The sequence below is a fragment of the Elaeis guineensis genome, chromosome 13 (assembly GCF_000442705.2).
Source record: "Elaeis guineensis isolate ETL-2024a chromosome 13, EG11, whole genome shotgun sequence".
Lineage (NCBI taxonomy): Eukaryota > Viridiplantae > Streptophyta > Magnoliopsida > Arecales > Arecaceae > Elaeis > Elaeis guineensis.
This window is the reverse complement of record NC_026005.2, coordinates 10046287-10052814: the sequence shown is the minus strand read 5'-3', so window position 1 is coordinate 10052814 and position 6528 is coordinate 10046287. Positions and strand designations below refer to the sequence as shown.

The window sequence follows — 6528 nt, the reverse complement described above, 5'->3', positions numbered from 1 at the left end:
TATCTATTGTGGTCATAGGTCAAGAGGTCGAATGACTCAAGTGGTTGGCTTATACCTCCGCATATGTGAAGTATTATCCACTTTAACTCATGACTATCTTTAGGTTTCAGTGGGCCTTTATGCTTCAATGGGCCTTTAAGTTTCAATGGATCTTGATCATTTAAAGCCTCACAGTTTTGTCTTTTAAAAAACATTTCACGTTGGGAGAGAAGATTCCAATCCATATAAGCCATATTTCCTCTTGACTCATAACCGATGTGGGACTAAAAAAACCCTCTCTACACCACAATACAGCCCTCCAGTCAAGAGGGAGTATGTGTGGATAGGAGGCATTTTCACAGACGGTGGGTCGAATGGCTCAGATGGTTGGCTTATGCCTCCGCCTCCACATACGTGAGGTATTATCCGCTTTGACTCATAACCATCTTTAGGCTTCAATGGGCCTTTAGGTTTCAATGGACCTTGATCATTTAGAGCCTCATGGTTTTGTTCTTTAAAAGGCGCTTCACATTAGGAGAGAAGGTTCCAATCCATATTAGTCATATTCCCTCTTGACTCATAATCGATGTGGGACTAAAGAAGCTCTCTCTACACCACAACACCATTGTTGCGGGCAAGGGCTCGGCCCGCCACGTGAGATATTGTCCGCTCTGGTTCATGGGCCTTACGGTTTTGCCCTTTAAAAGGTGCCTCATGTGGGAAGAATTTTTTTCTCTTTATAAGTGCGAGTCCTCCTTGACTCACAACTGATGTGGGACTATAGATGCCCTCCATATTATTAGAACTACAACGGAGCCCCCCAGTCAAGAGGAACTCCGATGTGTATAGTCCGAGGAGCCCCACAGTCAGCCGAGGCGAATTTCGACTCCAGAAAATCGAGACGGATCTCGATCCCTATTTGGTGCGTCATTGTTGCGGACAAGAGCTCGGTCCGTCACGTGAGGTATTGTCTGCTCTGGTCCATGAGCCTCACGATTTTGCCCTTTAAAAAGTATCTCATATGAGAAAAATTTTTTCTTCGTTATAAGCACAAGTCTCTTTTGACTCACAACCGATGTGAAATTATTGATGCCCTCTATATTATTAGAACCACAATACTGTTTAAGACCCTTCCTCATTTGTATCCATATTTTATTAACGAGAAGTGTAGTCTTGTTAGTTCAGAAGAATGAAGCTACCCATCTGCACCACTTAGAATCGAATTCCTGTGCTTTAATGAGGGTGACGAGGAATCCTGCTCCACGTTATCAAAGGCCTTTTTAAAATCGAGTTTGTAAATGAGGCTTCTCCTCCTGTATCTGTTATATGCTGCTATGATCTCCATAGCACATGAGAAGCGATCTTGAATCTGATGCCTTTTAATAAGCGCTGATTGGGAATTACATATAAGCTTATCCGTATGATTGGAAAACTTAATTTTTTTATTGTAGTAGATTGCTGAAGAGGTAGTTTATTCTTGATTTAAATGCTTGCACTTAGGAGATTTAAAATGGGGTAGCTTGTATCATCGACCACTTACACAAATCAGCCAAGATGGAAAGGAGTGTCATATTGCAACAAATTAATTGAAAGGTAAGGGATTTAATCGGAAATTTCAAAAAAAAAAAAAAAAGGTCTAAGTGTCTTGAGGTCAAAATTAAGAGAATATCTTGTGATTTTTTTTTCATTTATTACAAATATAAAATTAAAAAAATTAAAAAAAATAATTACTTTTATTATGTTAAAATTGTTATAGCAGAATCAAAACTAATTAGCCGTCATTTTAAGAATACCATCGTATTAAAAGAACAACATACAGGAGCCTCATTCGAAACCGTTAAGTCTATTCGAGCCCTCAATCCCTACTGTAGACCTCTATACTACATGGGTCGAAATTATCTATGCTCATCGGATCCTTCATACTGATCACCTAATCATCGAGGAAAACTCGGCCAATGTCGTGATTCGGATCTAGAAGAGTATGCGGGGTTGTGCTAACCATCCTCTATTACATGACATATCCACTTTACTATCAAGCTGTGCATACCTCACTATTAAATGCATTTTTTGGGAGACGAATACGATGATAATAGATTGAGTAGCACTTTTGTTGCCGAATATTTAGGACTATATTGTTGGACTTATATTTGTAAGGCTCCTAATCTTTTTGGAGATATTTTATTTATTTATTTTTGTGAATATATTCATACTAAATGGATATGGACGGTCCACCTTAAAAAAAAAAAAAAAAAAAAAAGACAGCCACTATCTTAAAGTAATGTAATATCGATTTTAAAAATTAATATACTATGGATTTAAGTGTCATTTAATGAGGGAAGATCCGGCGTTCCGCACATAAATTCCTATGCAAATGGCGGGAAGGCCGCACACCTGATTCCTTTCCCTCCAAACTTTTTTCCTCATTACTTCTTCTCTCTCGGATCTTGGAGGGCAAGTTGGCTCTTTCCCTCAACTCCGACCTCGAAGAGAAGAAGATTCGAAGGAGAAGACAGCGATTATCGCGGCGACGACGTCGTGAGAAGGATCTCTTCCACTTTTTCCTCCCATCTCATGATTCTATCATTGAATCTGTATTTTGAAATTCATTTGCTCGTTAATTTTGAAATTTAAATCGAATTTTGTCTATTAGTCATACGGAAGATGATTAATTTGTTCTTTCCATTCGTTGAATGCATCTGTGCTCTTAAATATCATGTTTTATTGAATCACTTCTGGAATTGATTGATTTAGGGTTTGCTTTACTTTCTTAGATGATTTTAGTGTGTTAATAGATCAAAGTACAATTTCTGATGGATTGCATATTAATTTCTTATTTTTAGTCGGTGGAACGTGATTCTAGGCTTCTGGGATGTTACTTATGGAGATTAGTGATTTGATAGTTTTGCCATTGTAGAATTGTTAAAGAACTAATTCATCTGATAGTTTTGTCCTAGATCAAGAGGTTGAGACTTTGGTGAAATCCTTAAATATTTGTTCCTTTTTTTTTAAAAAAAAAAAAGAAATTGTGTTGAGCTTCTGAAAGCCATGAACTTGGACAGTTTATGATTAAATTGAAAACAGGCCTTCCCAAGATATTCCTCCAGATGTTATTAATAATTTATGATGGGGGCATGATGTTGTTTCTTCAAATATAGATTGAGAAGAATGGATGCTGGAATTTAGATGACAATCAAATTCCTTTTGGGAAATTGTTGAAGGTTATTAATGAAATCAAGGCAGCAAAATGCTCAAGATGGATATATATCAATCTAGGGGGCAGGAAAACTGGTGGTGCTGTTAGTGTAATCTGGGCTTTGGTGTTGCATTTGCTATGAAGAAGTTGTAAGCGGGGGAGGAAAATAAGATGGAAAGCATTGAAAAGAATGAAGAAGTTGCATTTGCTGCCATGCAGAAAATTCTTGTCTATAATGATTGCAAAGATGGAGGAAGACCCGACAAAATGGTCTAGTGCGATGATGAAATTCTGCAAATTGAAGATCTGGGAGAAACTGGGCAGCATTCCTTCACAGAAGAGCAGATTGCAAATGTATGCTTCAATTGATAATAAAAATAACTTTGGTATGAAGGTAAATAGGTTCATTTCAGAGGGAAAAAGAACATAGAATATGAAGGGCTGCTTAGGTATTTTGGATTGCTTGGATTTGGAGAATGGGTTGTGGCTTGGTGGAAGCTAGAGATGAGTGCTTTGATATGGTTATAGAGGCTTGTGAAAACAGAATAATGGGAGGGATTTTTTTTCAAGGAAAAGAATAAAGGGAGGAATTAGAATGCTATAATAGTGAGAATAGGAGGAGGAATAGAGGGAGAGGAATTCTCGAATAGCAAGGCTTGTATTCTCCAATTTGTTACATTATGATAGGAGTGGCCTTCTATTTTATAGACCTTGATGACCTCCTAGCACACCAACCCAAGTACCAACTATATAATATTTTTATGAACTTTAAAGACAACTTATGTAAACTCTAATATGAAGATTCCTGATTATTTTGAGAGCTTACACTGCTTATTTCTCTTGGAGAGAAACTCTTCACAGGACATATCTAACGGGTGAAGACTGAAGCAACCAAGTCTAAGAACTCAGATCTAACTGAAACTAGTTTAATTAGTTATGATTAAACAGTGAGGAGACTCACTATCCCCTCACTCTGTGTCATTTGTTTCTTAACACCCGCCCACATTATAACATACTGGTTAGAAATTTCACTAATTTTTGATACCAGTTGCCTGAATTCTTGAGTCTAATGTTTAAAATAAGTGATGATTAACTATGCCTACTGGTCAGCACATTATATTAAAGTAGTCCATAAAAAACATTTCTAAGTGTTTTCTTTGTATTAGATAGTATTTTGTACAGCATTTGTTTTTCTATTGAAAGTCATTTTTATGATAAGCAATGAGTACACATGATTTTATGATAAGTCATTTTTACATTTTTTATTTTCATCTTCAATTATGCAACTCATGCTTGACAAATTTAATGACTTCACATGCATTAGTATGATGGTCTAGTAGTGCAGTAAATAAACTGGAAAGAAGAAGGCACCCTTTTCAGTTATTTAGTTTGTGTTTTCAAGATAAGCCTGTGATATTATATGGCACTATATATCTATCTTATATGGTGTGCAGGCTTCAGAAAGTCCAACATATGTTTCAGATGTTCAAGAAATCTCCATTTGCATTTGTCTGGGCAAAAGGATTGACAGCCCAGATGATGTAAAATTAGCAAAATCATGCTTCTCTGATCATCGATCATTGGGCTTTCCATTGATTACTAGTCTTTCACCCTTATCACTTTTCCATTCAATCCAGATCATATTTTCCTGACTTCAACATTGTATCGAGGCACTAATGAAACTACTGAGTCCCATGAAGTTTTAGATAATTATCCAGAAAACAGCATGATGAGGTCCTTTAGTTATCTTCTGTAATTGTCTCAATTTATCAGCATACTTTTACTTTCGCTCATCTAGGTAGATAACCGCTTTGCATCATATAGAAGGCTAGTTGTCTGATCAGGCCTGTTCATTATTTTTTGCAGCTTTTCTCATTTTGCCTAATCTTCCATTTGTATCATGTAGCAGGGCCTTTGACCGGTGGGTGTTTGTTGTGGAAAATAGAAGACTTAAATCAATTCAGGCAGGCAAGGTTTGAGATATCCTTGTCAGTTCTAAACAGCATGTATGTGCAGCTACAGCCTCAGTTGCTGGCAATTTTGCCCAAGTGGCCAAGTCATATTATAGTAGATAAGGATAACTCTTTTAAAAGTCATTTTGAGAAACATAAATTCTCTCTCACATTTCTGTTTGCACATAGAAGTTTACCGCAGTGGCTCTGTTTGGAGGAAATTTCTAGAATCAAGATTCCTAGGCAATGGTCCCATAAACATTTATAGTTGTAGGAGCAAAAAACATGGTGAACTCTTTCTTAATCAAATCTATTTGTGTCTCAAGCTTGGATATTTGGCAGTGGAAAGACATCATCATGCTAAAGGTATATATCAATGAGGTGAGTAATGAATCAGCATGCCCGTCTAGCTCAGCCGGTAGAGCGCAAGGCTCTTAACCTTGTGGTCGTGGGTCTCGAACCCACGGTGGGCGCCATTTCATTTTTTTCAGTATTTTTTTTTCAAATTTATTGATGGGTCAAAGTGAAAGTTTTTAAGTGTAAATAATACCGAACAGACTAGACAGATACCAGTTGTTTTTACCCATTTTTTAAACAGTAAGTGTAAATAATACTGAACAGACTAGACAGATACCAGTTGTTTTTACCCATTTTTTAAACAGCCAACCTAACCAGATCACTTCGACAATTTTCAAATCAAAATCATCTTTCTTAATCTTTTTATATAATACTTATTCAGGTACTATCTGATTTATCAATCTCAAATGTTGCAAGACTTGGATACTATATGGCCAGTATATTTCCCATACTGTGCTTTTGAGTCTATTTTAATTTTGAATTTTTTCCAATTATTTTTCATGTTCCTGTAATCCATCCATTTGTTTTTGTGGTTCATAGCATTTTATTTTGGGGTATCAATCTTTTTCTCTTCTTTCTTATTTGAGAAGAAGGGAAGAACATACTACCTAACTTTCATGGAAATGAAAGGAACCTGAAACAAAGATAAAAAGAAAAACAAGAAGCAGAAGCAAGTTGGAGTTGGAGGGGTGGAGTTGGGGGGACAAGAGTGGAAGTGAGAGAGTCAGAAAGCAGAATTCCAGCTGACCATGGCAAATCATTCTGGAAAAGTTAATTGATTTTGTTGATCGTGACTTAGCCAAGGAGGATTTGTTGACAAAGATCCTATGTTTTTTTCTAACCCCATGTTCTAGTGTAGACTAACTGCACGGAAGTTCCCTATATACCATTGTCCTTTCCTCATTTGTTTGGTTCTCCAAATCGTCCATAGCATAAGGATTTTCCCGTTCTTTCCTCTCCTCTTCTTTATTATTAATAAAAGTTTTAAACGGTTTTGGTTGGGTGCAAAGCAACAGGAAAGGCAAGGCTCATAGATGACATGGCCAA

At 36.7% G+C, this 6528-nt stretch overlaps 1 non-coding gene across 1 annotated transcript; it reads left to right on the top strand.

Moving 5' to 3' along the window:
- The first annotated feature begins 5524 nt into the window (after window positions 1–5524).
- Window positions 5525–5597, top strand: TRNAK-CUU (transfer RNA lysine (anticodon CUU)). Its single transcript has one exon. It is a non-coding gene; the product is annotated as a tRNA-Lys (tRNA).
- The last annotated feature ends 931 nt before the right edge of the window (window positions 5598–6528 follow it).